The sequence below is a fragment of the Chrysochloris asiatica genome, unplaced genomic scaffold (assembly GCF_000296735.1).
Source record: "Chrysochloris asiatica unplaced genomic scaffold, ChrAsi1.0 scaffold00014, whole genome shotgun sequence".
Taxonomy (NCBI): Eukaryota; Metazoa; Chordata; class Mammalia; order Afrosoricida; family Chrysochloridae; genus Chrysochloris; species Chrysochloris asiatica.
The window spans coordinates 8,862,531-8,877,032 of record NW_006408532.1 but is presented as its reverse complement, the minus strand read 5'-3'; positions in this window follow the sequence as shown (position 1 = coordinate 8,877,032).

Below are 14,502 nucleotides of genomic sequence, written 5' to 3'. Positions count from 1 at the left end.
CGGAAGAAACAGTCGCTGGAGAAGGATGTCATGCTGGGTAGGGTGGAGGGTCAGAGAAAAAGAGGAAGACCTCTAACAAGATGTATTGGCCAGGTGGCAGCACTGATGGACTCAAGTGTGGCAGCGGTAGTGAGGTTGGCCCAGGATTGGACATTGTTTAATTCTGCTGTGATGGGGTCGCTATGAGTCGGTTCCGACTCAATGGCACTTGACAACAACAACAACCCCCGAATAATCTAATTTACAAGAATTCCATTTACAAGTTAGTTCCAGGAAATGAACCAGGGGAGGCACATCTAGGCTGGAAAACTGCAAGTACAGTATAAAACTTTGACACTGACTCTAACTGCTAATTCATCAGTAAACATGATTCCTGAAGCCCTTAGTCACCAGGCTCCAGATTTGAGCTGGGCAGGTGGTCTCTAGGAGCCAAAAGGGACTGCAGGGTCAGTCCACCTGCAGGGGGTTCTCTACACACTGTTTCAGAGCACAGTGAAGAACTTCTGGCTGTACAGGCTTGGGAGGGGACCAAGGCCCAATCTGACTTTGTGTGCATGCTAGGTCAGTTGGAGGTAAAGTACAGTCCTTTACCTCCTTCATCGTTAACATCTGCTCCTCAGCAGGATGAATGTGATCTGTATCTTTCCTAGTTACCTGGCCTCCCCTTCCTCCAACATGCCTAAGGAGAAACCTGGGTGGCCACCCCAGCTCTGACTTCTCTTTTCCCAGTCCCCATGGATAATGTCGTTTAGCTGTTATCATCAGTGTTTTGCAAAATTAACCACCTCATTTAATTATCATATACAATAAGCCTCCCCCTCCCAACATACACACCACCCAAAACATTTAAAAAAAATCATGAAAGCAACAGGAAGCAAAGCAAAACATGTCTGAAGACCGAGACTAAGACTCAATAGAAATAAATGCTGTGATCGGTGACCACGCTCGACACCGATAAGGGGAAGTGAGGGAAAAGCAGCAATGAAGCAGTGAGCTGAGCCCTGCAACGTTCAATGGACTTCTGTGAACCCGGGTGAAGACCTGGTTGGCCAGCAGTGTGGCAAGACCTGGGGACTCTTGGGCCCAGAGTCAGGGACATAGCCACAGAGGACTAGAGTGGAGAATGAAGCGTCCAGCTGATAAGAAGAGAGGGCATATGCATAAGAACACCCACACTTGCAGATGGTACCTACTTGTCCTGGCTTCGATGACTGGATGATCAGAGCTCAACCAGAAGTAAAAAGAGGAAAAAAAAAATATATATTCTCATACAATTTGATGAACTTGACCTACACCTATGGAAGCAGTAGCTCAAAGGAGGGAACAAGTCTTTACAGCGAGAATCATTCCCACACCCTCCACACAGAGTAGACAGGGATGGGCAACTTGGACGTTGGCTACCCAAAATGGGGGGTGGGGGGCTACAAAGGCAAGAAGTGACTGGCTTACAAGCTTTCAAGAGGGAACCTAGACCCAGAGGGCCTGGAGGAAGGTAGACTCTCCAGTGAGTAGTGTTCAATCTAACTAGGCGGGGCTGATGCAATGAAATGCAGACGGGTCTCTTGTGATACAATGGTGAATGATTGTTATCAGGACTGACTGTGAGGGTTGGAAGGGTAAAAGTGAACGTTTTATAGCAAGGAGGGGAATGATTAACTTTTCAGTCTAGGAGTGGAGGTCCCTAGGACCATCAAGGGAGAAGAGCAGAGAGCGGGACCCTACCCAGAGAAGCAGTGATGCCTGAAATGGAGGCAGAGATGATGACGTGGAGCGATGGAGCAGCTGGAGATTTTGGACTTAGAAGACCTGGGGGGCACGGGGGAAGGATTGCATTGAGGGGATTGTAACCATGGCAATGAGACGACATATGATAGAATGAATGTAAAACTAATGTTCTCCCATGTAAACTATCACATAATTCACAATAAATCATTAAAAAAAAAAAAAAAAAAAACCTGTCTGAAGATACGTCTTCCTTCCATGACAGGCCCATTGCCCCTGCATCTAGGTGGACAGCAGCAGTTCAACTGAGAATAATATGCTGCTTCGTGAAAAAGACACGCCAGGAAATTCATTCATTTATTTTTAAGGCTATAGTAGAGTCAGACAAACCAGATCTGACTCATCTGTTTTTCTGGTTTATCTGGTGTAATCTCAGATAAAACTTACTTAACCTCACAAATCCAGTTTCTTTCTCTATAATGTGAGAACTGGTTGTGCTATGGGTTAGGCTTTGGGTTGCTAACTGCAAGGTCAGTGGTTCAGCCAGTTTGGGAGAAAGATAGGCTGTCGGCTCGCGTAAAGATTTAGTCTGGAACACACTGTATTGGGTCACTATGAGTTGAAATCAACTTGATGGCATTGGGTTTGTTTTGTTTTTCTTTTGCATTCTGACTTTACAGGAAGGCTTTAAGAGTGAATGTACCATACGAAAGCACAGTGACTGGCACATATCTCCTTAGCTTAGTTGTTAAGTACTATGGAGTCAGTTCCAGCTCATTGTGACTCTGTATAGGATTTCTGAAGCTGTAAATCTTTGTGGGAGCAGAAAGCCTCATTTTTCTCCTGGGGAGCAGCTGATGGGCTTGCACCACTGACCTTGTGGTTCACAGTCCAGTGCTTAAGCTACAGAGTTCAAATTCAGAGTGCCTGATCTAGGAGACTTTCCCTTTGTTGGTGCTGGGGAAAGGTCTTTGTCTCCTTTTGACATCTGTAGGTCTCATATTCCTTAGAGAACTCCATATATCTCGGCATCGATCTTTTCCAGGATCTAGGAGTTTCACAGTGTAGGGACCTCCCCAAGTCCAAGGATGCACTCCACTAATGGCTCTTCTGTCCTGGCAGTAGTGGGTCCCTCCCTGAGCTTATAACCTGTCAAACGAGATTCTCATCCACTCTGCCAGTTATGATGATGAAATGAGAAAAATGGGCTGAAATGGACCATTACTGTTATGCGGCCATCAATCAAGCAGCTGTGCAAATCCGCAAAGAAGGGAGTTCCCATCCAGGGAAGCACAGAAAACCAGAGCAAGAGATTTAGCATAGTGGTTACGAATCGGGCTGCGAACCTTAAGGTCAGCGGTTCGAAACTACCAGGCGCTCTGCGGGAGAAAGATGAGGCTTTCTACTCCCGTAAAGATTTACACCCTCGGAAACCCTGTACAGGGTCGCTATGGGTCGGACCCGACTCGATGGCACTTAACAACAACCCTTTACACAACTCTTCGGTTACTGACTTCTATGAAAGCATTCCACATGTACTTCCAACCTTCTCACGGGCCCCAGTTTTAAGAAAAAGCAATACACTCAAGGAAAGTGTGTACCTTAAAACACACACAAACGAAACCTGAAATAGAATCTAGGCTTCATGGTCTAGTAAAGGCTTAGTCTTCCCATCTATACATCACAACCATCTGCTGCCCTGCTCCACCCCACCTCACCACCAGGGCCTCTGACACCAATTGTTTCAACCCCTCCTGGTAAACAGGGAGAAACGAAGGTCCTGAGAGGGAAAGGTCACATAGTGTGGGGTAAGCAGCAACAGCTGTGGGTTTTTTTTTTTTTTTTTTTGGATAAGGCAGCCTACAAATGGGCTGACCTTGGATCCAAGGACTCCTAGCAGCAAACTATCTTATGAGCTGCACTTGTGTAAGGCCAGCACTGGTGCTAGGCCCAAGGTTAAATGTGATAGCAGCTCCTATGCCACCGGCACTTAACGGTGCCAGGCTCTGAACTGAACATTGCAATCAATCCTCACACCCACTCTCCGAGGTGGTGCAATCTTTATTTCCGTTTTTCAGCGGAGAAAGTGAGACTCAGAATAAGAGACTCGCTGTAGTCGAGGGGCCCACATCTGGCCCAAGTTTGGGGTGCTCTGGTTTTCCTCCTGAATCCCTGCCTTCTGGAGTTCGTGCCTAGGTCCGGCCAGCAGATCTCCGGGTCAAACACCAGGGGTCTAGGTTGGCAAGTACACAACGCACCCGAATCACGTGGTCGGCCGGATCCTCAGGGTGCTGAGGCAGTTAGGGATCGAGGCCTCCCCGCTCCCAGAGGCCGCTGCCTTCCGCACCGCCTCGCGCTACTCACCCCGGGCAGGGACTCCCAGAACCCGGGAGAAGAGGATGGGGAGGAAAAGAGGGCAGCGGAGACCCCACAAGTTCACAGCCTGCTCCACCAAACCACGGCCAGACGCTACCGCTCCCGGCGCACGCTGCCTTTGTCTGATTATGTCACTTCCGGGCGCCCGAGGGGGCGAGGCAACTATTAGCTCCGCCCCGCTATCGTTTCCCGCAGTCCCGCGGGTTCCCGACCTGGCTAAACGTTTTCGAGAATCTAAAACGACTTCCTCGATTCACAAGACCCACAGTTCCTAGTCACCAGCATCCGCACCAGTTCGTTTGCAGGCTGCGAGACTGGGTTTAAAAACTAGAATCCTGTGGGGTTTCCATTGGGTAAAAAATCCTATATTCCTCAAATCCCACCCATCCATTAGCATCTTAGATTAATTTAAGTGCCGTCCAGTCGGTTCTGACACATAGCGACCCTGTATAGGGTTTCCGAGCCTGTCCATCTTTGCGGGTGCAGAAAGTTTCATTTTTCTCCCAAAGAGGCTGGTAGGCTCGAAACGCCGACCTTGTTCCCTGTACAGTTCTTAGCCACACCAAAACAAAAAAGAAAATTAAAAACAAATATTCTTGGTAGGACCAAGGGGAATAGGCAGAACAAGTCCATGAGATTTCCATTCCAAACAGGTGGTCCTCCCCTAGGCCAATTCTGGAGCTGGGAGAGGGGGCCTGAAGTAGCGGTGATGGAAATGTGAGCTTGCAGGTCTGTAGGCTCTGTTAACCCCTCCAAACTTCAGTCACCTCTTCTGCCAGAGAAGTAGTTGTTCACCTTCAGATGCTCTGAGGGTTAAATTGGTGGGATATTTCATGTCAAACTTTCATCCCTGCACTTTGAACAGCGGGTTCTCAAGAACTGAAAGTTGTTTCAATATTCGTTAGTAAGTTAATTTTCCCCAAGCTGATATTCTGGCCTTAAATTTTCATTGTCTTCAGTTGAGTGTTGCACGGAGGAAGTGCTCAAAGTGAGTTTGCTCTAATGATGTGAAAGGCGTAGGGGCGGGGACACTGAAAAATCCTACCAATTATGCCTCCCAGATCTGTTTATGTACAAACTATGCATTATACTCTCCAGTGCACCCTGAAGGCAGACTTCGTTCCCCTGACCTGGGCCTCTCTTCCAAGCTTTATTTCCTTTGTCTCTAAGGAAAAAAAGGAAGATCCTGGGCCATCCCTCCTCCTGGGAGTGTCTAGAATTCTCTTTTGAAGGAGAGCTCTAATCCCAGATCTTAGGTGATGAAAAAAATCTCCTGTTGTTTTTAGGTGCCCTGGAGTTGATTTCAACTAATAGCAACCCCATGTGACTTTTTTAAAAAGACATTTATTTAGCAACATGATCAAACTCTTAATTTAGCAATCAACAGCATGGGTACAAAACAAAAACAAAACTACATTAAAACCCTTAGTTGGAATGCTTATGCTTTCCACAGAACAGTAACTAAAATAACCTGTATACAATTAATCACAGATCTGGCCCTTAAAATTTTTGCCCGTGCACATGAGTTGGTCCAAAATATGTCTTCTTTGTAGCAACTTGGCCTGCCACCATTGTATGACTGAGTTTACAAATCTGTTGTCAGCTGTAGCTTCCCTGTCACTCCTCTGGCTCTCCTCTCCGGCTAAACTTTGCTCCCTGGAACTCTTTAAAACCTGCCACTGCCATAGCTGGAGTCCTGGTGTGGCGCTGTGGGCTAATGCGTCAGACTGCAAAGTTGTTTGAACTGCAAGGTCGGTGGTTCAAGCTCACCAGCTGCTCCTTGGAAACCCCATACAGGGTCGCTATGGGTCGGAATCGACTCAACGGCACTTCACAACAACAACAACTGCCATAGCTACTGCTGTTACTTGAACCACCACAGCCACCTTGGTTTTATGGGCTTGGCAAAGTATTGACCTCCACTACCATAGGGCCAGAATTTCTGCCTCCAAAGGTTCATCTCTTCCTGGTTCCAGAAGTTAAAGATTGATTGTAACTGCCAAAATTACTGTACCTTTTGTCACCTTCAAAATTGCTTCTATCATTACCAAACCCATTAGAGCCATCCTCACTGCCTCCATATACACCACTACCATGGCTGACACCAAAGCCACCTTGCCTTGCCCACTGAAGTTTTCCTCCCTGCTGAAAGTTATCATCCGCACCAAAACCACCTCCATGGTCACCACCAAAGTTTACATGAGCCTCTTTGCTGTTTTGACCTCGTTGGCTGGCTGAGGCATGCTGTGTCAGGGCTTGCCTTACTTCACATCATGTGGCATTCACACGATGGGTCTTTCAAAATGACAATCTTCTCGGTAAAGCCATGACCGTCAAATGGCACAAAAGCAAAGTAAACTCCTTGTCTTGCCACTGCCTCCCTCAGTCAGGATTTCAGTCATTTCTATTTTCCCATACTTCTCAAAATAATCTCTTAGGTGGTGGTCAATATCTTCTTCAATATCACCAACAGAGATCTTTTTCATAGTTCAGTGGACACCAGGTCTCTGAGAGTCTTCTCATGAGACAGCCCTCTTTGATTCCACACTCTTCCATCCACCTTTGGTGGCCTTGCATTCATGGCTGCAGTCACCTTCTCCACAGTAGGATGAGTGACAAGCCCCAAAGTCTCTGGACTGCTTGGTGTTTGAATCTCTCTCATCACCACACAGTCCATGAGCATCCCCCATTGCTCAAAATGCTCCTCAGACTCCCATGTGTTGTTTCAAAGCTCAACCCTCCGATGAATAATTTCTATCTTAGACATGACGGCAGTGGGGAAAAAAGACTTGGATGATGCTTCCTTGGCTGTGTCCACTGGCAGGAAGGGATAAGCTAATGAATGTATCTCCCCATAGAGTGTTGTTGGCTGTAATCTTTATGAAAGCAGATCAAGTTTTTCTCCTACACAGTGGCTGGGTGGATTCAGTTAACAGCCAAATGCTTAGTCGTTTTCACCACCAGGGTTCCTTCCTAAAAAATCTACCCCCCTTTTTTTTTTTTTTTTTTTTTTTAATTTTTGCCTGTCAGAGAAAGTCCCTTGACTGGAGTTCAGACGTGTAAGCATTTCCTGGTCTGCCAAGTCCCCTGACTTCAAAACCTCTCTGAATCCCCAAATTAGTCTAATTAGCCTGGTGTTCGTCATCTATTTTTTTTTTTTTAAATATTTTCCACAGGTTGAATTTAATGTGCACATCTTAAGGGAGGGCTTTCTGTGCTTGCAATACAAACACTTTTCTAGATAGGGCTTAAGATGGGCTTTTGTTAAATATAATACAGTCTCATATAATGTTTTGGAAGGTCTCTAGGATTCAGTTTCAATACAGGTGTCATCAATGTCATCATTGTCAAGTGCTGTTCAGTCGGTTCTGAATGGTAGCCACCCTGTATAAAATTTCTGAGGAGCAATTGGTGGATTTGAACTGCTAATGTTGCAGTTATCAGTTCAGTGCTTATCCTACAGCGCCACACCAGGTGAATAAGAAAAGAATGGCTGTTTACTTTTTCCACAAATAATATAATGAAATAAGAACAAAAAGCCATGAGGACTGAGAAATTCCATGTGATGAACTCAGGTGGAATATTGGCTCACAATCTAGAGGAAGAGATAAACATGTAAACATGCTAACTGCAAATGAAATGCACACTAAACAGAGTTACCAGTACTAAGCAAAGTGATAGGAAATACAAAGGAAGGACAAGTTAGTTCTTGCTGAGGAAATTAGGGCAAGCCTCAACAACGTCTAAGTCCTTGACCGTTGGTTACTACTGAACTGCAGTGACCCTCACTACTCTATTAGGGGGCTTTGCTTTGGAGTCTCCTGGAGGAGAATGTGATGGAATAGTTGGTGGCCCTTCTGTTCCCACAGTTGGCTCTCACACTTGGAAAAGCTGAGAATTAGAAAGCTTTCCAAAATCCCATGACATGTAATACAGTTTGTCATATAATGTTGTTAAGGGTCGTCAAGTCAGTTCTGAGTCATAGTGACCCTGTACAGGGTTTCTGAGGAGCAGCTGGTGAGTTTGAACTGCCAGCCTTGTGGCTAGAAGTCCACTACTTATCCTACAGCACTATACCAGGAGTTCTATCATATAATAGAACTTGAATATGCAGAAAAGCATTAGTATATTGAACATTCAAATAGCCCTTGCCTTCTCTTTTTTTGTTGCTGCTTCTCTGGATAAGGTCCCGCATTCTGCTTGTGCTCTTCTCCCTTGATGGTCCTAGGGTCCTCTGTTTCTGGACTGTAAGATTAACCACTCCCTCGTTTTTGTTACAAAACTTCTACCTTTACAATTATGCCAGTCTCAATTAGTCATGATAACAACTACTCACACTATTGAATCTTAAGAATCTTATCCCCATATCATTTTACCAGACCCATCTAGACAAGATGAAAACTATGCAGTGGGAATTCTTCCTTCCCCCACACGCTCTTAAACTAAACTCCCTTTTGAAACTTGGTAAGCCAGTCACGTTGTGCCTTTATCACCCCCTTATTTTAGGTAGCCAATGTCTAAGTTGCCCATCCCTATCTACCCTGTACACAGAGGGGATAACATTGATACTTGATGTGAAGACTCCTTCCCTCTCTGTTGGTATTTTGAGCTACTACATCCATGAGTATAGCTCAAGTTCATCGAATTGTAGCAATTTACCCTCTTTTCCTTTATAAAAAAAAGTTTTATCATCCTCTATTCAAGTTTCTCATCTTTTTCATCTAATTTTTAAAAATGCACACACCCTTTGGATAAATATAAAGATTTCTCACCTCCTCACTCAATATTCTAACTCTCCAAGCTGTGCCCCTACATTTCTGGTTGAGCTTTGCCGAAGATGGAAAACATCTGTTGTGATGCCTCCTTCTCCAGGCAGATGCCCTATCATTTGAGTTGCAAAGTTGTATTTTCCATTTCCAAACTGCAAAACTGTAACGTGACAATGAAATTTTTTGTTTTAAAAAAAAAATTTTTTTTTTTAAACTTCTTATTGTGAAGGTTTCCATGGAAAACCATCAGGTTTATGCTCAACAAATCACACACTTCATTTCATCTTATTGATTTCAGTCCTCTAAATGCAGCATCATGTACCCCACTTTCTCCCTGTTTCCTATTTCCATTGCTCCTTCTTTCCTAATGCTTCTGAACCTTGTTCTTGGGTAAATGCTACCCTTTAGATCTCAAATGGTTCCCCCAACAGACCTATCTGCTGCTTGGCTGAAAATTGAACCACTGTGGTAAGTTAAGTTCCAGACCTGAAAAGTGACCAAGGGTCATAGTCTTGGGGTTCCACCAGTCTCTGTCTGACCAGAGAGCCTGTTGGGTTTAAAATAAATTTTTAAAAATAATTTTGAGTTTTCTTCTACATTTTCTCCCACTCTATTCAGGACATTCTAATGTGATCCCTTTCAGAGCACTTGGCAGTGATGGCTGGGCATAATCTAGTTCTGGTCTCAAGGTCATGGATACTAATGTTCCTGTGATCCACGAGTCCTTTAGACTAATTGTTTCCATATGTCTTTGATTTTCAATCTCTTCTTTCCTTCAAACCACCCTTGACCACCCCCCGACATCTCTTCCATGTCCCCATCCCAGCTGAGATTTTACAATGGACCTCAAAGAAGGAAGAGACGTGTCCTGCATTACACAGAAAACAGAAACAGAATATGTACTGGACATTAGATCTATTCATATCCAGGGCTACTGCATCTCATGCAGCAGAAGTTCTGTTTCAAAAGTCACCGAGTTGACAACAAGGACATGGAAGACCAGGTAAAATAGATACCATAGTGGTCCTAGAACCCTGAGCTTCAGAGGATAGGACAGGAATGTATATTGAGTGCCAACTGGAAGAGGAAGCTGAACAGGAGCAGTGCAAGAGAAGAGTGGTTGACTGTCAGCTGGTCTGGATTAGCCCAGCCATCTTGAGCTGTTGATACAGCACCCTGGAGACACAGAACCTGACTGGAGGTTGGCAGCAAGCTGGGTATGTGTCGCCTTTATTCCCCACACCCTTCTGGTACCTGGGAACATTGCCAGTCCCCACTCTCACCAGCCCAGCAGCCAGTGACACCCTCTCCTGTGAGGCCTCTGATTTGCCAGGGGTCAAGTACTGGGCATACCATCCCTGTGTGAACCTGAACTATGCTACACAGTGAACAGAGTACTGAGTTCACACTTCCAGTCTCCATCACATCCACCAGGAGAAGGTGGTGAGTGCCTGAGAACACACCAACATACAATCATCAAAGAAATATAAATACAGTGACATCACAATGTCTCAGAGACAGCAGACAATTTTACGCTTATGAAGAAACAAGACAGACTGACTAAAACAAGTGACCAAAATACAGTCAGAAAATATAATACCAGAAATAGTATAAGAATTATTTGATAAGAAATTTAAAAGAATGATATTTAGTGTCCTTCAACAGATTGAGAAAATGATTAAGAAAACTGCAATGAAATAAAGAAAAGCACAGTAAAAACTTATGAAAAATTCAGGAAAACACAAACACAGCAAGAACAAATTGACAAAATAAATGAAAACCATGCAAAAACCTGCAATTAAAAAGCCAGAAGATTTAATACTAAGACTTCAATAGATAATTCTTTGAAGGACAAAAATATACAATGAAATCAATGGAAAGCTAAATTACTGAGCATGAACACAAATTAAGAGGAAGAGGAATAAATTACGTGTGACTGGAATTCCAGAACAGGAAGAGACCATAAAAAGAAAGAAAGAAAGAAAAAAAAAAAAAACAAAAAAAACATATATATATAAAATTATCCAAGAATTGTTGGAAGAAAACTTCCCTAACATCATAAAAGAAGAGAAATTGATTCAAGAAATTGAATGAACTACAGGATAGACCCCCAAAAGAAAATCATAGACAAGGAATGTAGGGGTGGATAAAGGCATGAAGTGACTGGCTTACAAGGTTTCAAAAGGGAGTTTAGTTTAAGAGTGTGTGGGGGAAGAAAGAGTCCCCACTGAATAGTTTTCATCTTGTCTAGATAGATCTGGTGAAAAGAGATGGGGATTAAGATTCTTAAGATTCAATAGTGAGTAATTGTTATCACAACTAATTGAGACGGTCACAATTGTAAAGGTAGAAGTTTTGTAACAAAAACAACGGGGGAGTAGTTAATCTTACAGTCCAGAAACAGAGGACACTAGTACTATCAAGGGAGAAGAGCACAAGCAGACTGTGGGACCCTATCCAGAGAAGCAGTGACACCAGAGATGGAGGAAGAGATGGGGACATGGAGAGAGGGAGCAGCTGAGAACTCTAGATTCGTGGAAAGAGAGGGACTGAGAGCTGGCGGCCAGGAGGCATGCTTGCAGAATGTGCCTTTTGGTGGTTTAAAACTGGCTCAAGGGCACTTAACAACAACGAATAGAAGTATTCAAAATAAATCTGTAAGACTGAAAATAGGGAAGCAGAGACACCAGTTTGCAACAACAACAAAACCATAAAGTAAAAAGAGGGAATAATAAAGAGGAAATCAAATAAATTTCAGTTGAAAAAAATAAGATAAATATATAAAAATAAACCTAACTTTATTGTGGCCTCTAGGCCCATGGACTGAGAAATGCTGTGTGCTTGCGGGCAGGAGACTGGCTAGTAGGGTCAGTACCAACTCGACGGCACCTAACAACAACAACAACAATATCAAAACACCTAACTGTAACCCTGAGTCCTGGTGTGGTACCATAAGAAGCACTCAAGGTCGTTTGAACTGCAAGGTCAGTAGTTCAAACTCAGCAACCACTCCTTGAAAACCCTATACAGGGTCATTATGAACCGATTCAATGGCACTTAACAACAATTGTAACCCTAAAACTAGACCATGCCTTATTCTTACCCTTAGCCCAACCCCTACCACTAACACTAGGCTTTCTGTTAAGTGCCCTCTTGTCAGTTCAGATTCATAGCCACCTTGTTTCTGAGGCTCACGAATCTTTGTGGGAGCAGAAAGCCTACCTCATCTTTCTACCATGGAATATCTGGTGGGCTTGAACTGCTGACTTTGAGATTTGCAGTCCAGTACTTATCCTATGGAGCCACACAAACCTTGTTGTTGTTGTTAGGTGCCATCGAGTCAGTACCAACTCATATCGACCTTATGCACAGCAGAACGAAACACTGCCTGATCCTGGGCCAACCTCACAATTGTTGCCACACTTGAGTCCATTGATGCTGCCACTTGGCCAATTCATCTCATTGGGGGTTTTCTTTTTCTCTGACCCTCCACCTTACCAAACATGATACCCTTCTCCAGTAACTGGTCCCTCTTGAAAATATGTCCGAAGTATGAGAGACGAAGTTTGGCCATCTTGGCCTCCAAGGAGCACTCTGGCTACACTTCTTCCAAAACGGATCTGTTGGTTCTTTTGGCAGCCCAAGGAACTTTCAATATTCTCCTCCAACACTATAACTCAAAAGCATCAATTCTTCTACGGTCTTCCTTATTCACTGCATATGAGGTTATTGAAAACACCCATGGCTTGGGTCAGGTGCACCTTAGTCCTCAAGGTGACATCTTTGCTCTTTAACACTTTGCCTAATTCAATACGTCGTTTGATTTCTTGACCGCTGCTTCTGTGAGTGTTGATAGTTGATCGAAGACAAATGAAGTCCTTGACAACATCAATCTTTTCTCTGTAGATAAGAACGCTGTTTATTGGTCCAGTGGTAAGGATTTTTGTTTTCTTTACATTGAGATGTAAACCATAGTGAAGGCTGTGCTCTTTGATCTTCATCAGTAAATGTTTCAAGTCCTCTTCACTTTCAGCAAGCAAGTTTGGATCATCTGTATATTGCAGGTTGTTAATGAGTCTTCCTCCAATCCTATGCCATGTTTTTCTTCATAGAACCCAGCTTCTCGGATTCTTTGCTTAGCATACAGGTTGAATAAATATGGCGAAAGAATACAACCTTACAACCTTGTCGCACACCTTTCTTAATATTAAACCATTCAGTGTTCCCATGTTCTGTTCAAACAACTGCCTCTTGGTCCATGTACAGATTCCTCATGAGCACAATTTAGTGTTCTGGAATACTCATACTTCGCAATGTTGTCCATAGTGTGTCATGATCCACACAATTGAAAGCCTTTGCGTAGTCAATAAAGCACAGGTAAACATCTTTCTGATATTGTCTGCTTTCAGCCAAGATCCATCGGACATCAGCAATGATATCCCTCGTTCCACGGCCTCTTCTGAATCCGGCTTGAACCTCTGGAAGTTCTTTGTCAATGTATGCTTGCAGCCATTTCTGACCACCTTTAGTAAAACTTTACTCGCATGGGCGTGGGATATAAAAGAGATTGTCTGATGATTTCCACAGTCTGTTGGGTCACCTCTCTTTGTAATGGGCACAAATATGGATCTCTTTCAATCAGTCTGCCAGATAGTTGTCTTCTAAATTTCTTGGCAGAGATGAGTGAGTACCTCCAGTGCCGCCTCACTTTCTTGAAAGATTTCAATTTTTATTCCATCAATTTCATATACTGCCTCTTGAAATGGTTGAACATTAACCATTTCCTTTTGGCACCGTGACTCTGTGTATTCCTTCTGTCTTCTCTTGATGCTTTCTGCATCATTCAGTAATTTGCCCAGAGACTCTTTCAATAAAGAAAGTCGAGGCTTGAATTTTTGCTTCAGTTCCCCTGGCTTGAGAAATGCTGAGCGTGTTCTTCCTTCTTGGTTTTCTAATTCCAGATCTTTGCACATTTTGTTATAATATTTGGCTTTATCTTCTCGAGCTGATCTTTAAATTTTTCTGTTCAGCTCTTGGACCTCCTCATTTCTTCCATTTGCTTTAGCATCTCTACTAACCTTAGTTCTAACATTAAACAAAGTCCTAGACTTAACCATAATCCTAACCCTTCCTCCTACTTAAAAAAAAAAAAGTTTTATTGTGAATTATGTGATAGTTTACATGGGAGAATATTAGCTTTACTTACTCCTACTTTTAAGGAGCTCTGGTAGCGTAGTGGTTACGAATTGGGCTGCTAACCTCAAGGTCGGCAGTTCAAAACTATCAGCTGTTCTGTGGGAAAAAGATAAGGCTTTCTGCTCCTGTAAAGATTTACAGCCTTGGAAACCTTGTGCAGGGTCACTATGAGTCGGAACTGACTCCACAGTACTTAACAACAACAACTCCTACCTTTATGAAAAGAACCATCCAGCTATCTCCTAGAGTCCCACCTGCTCCCCACCCCTTCAATCCCAGGACACAACAGCCCCACCCTCTGCCCCTAGACCTCAGTGCTATCTCAGGAGGCCCTGGGTAAGGGCAGGATCACAATGACCCAGAAGTGGGGGCAGTGGGGAGGAGACCACAATGGGACCAGGGTCAGGAAGATGGGCTCACCCAGGGACTAGCCCACCTG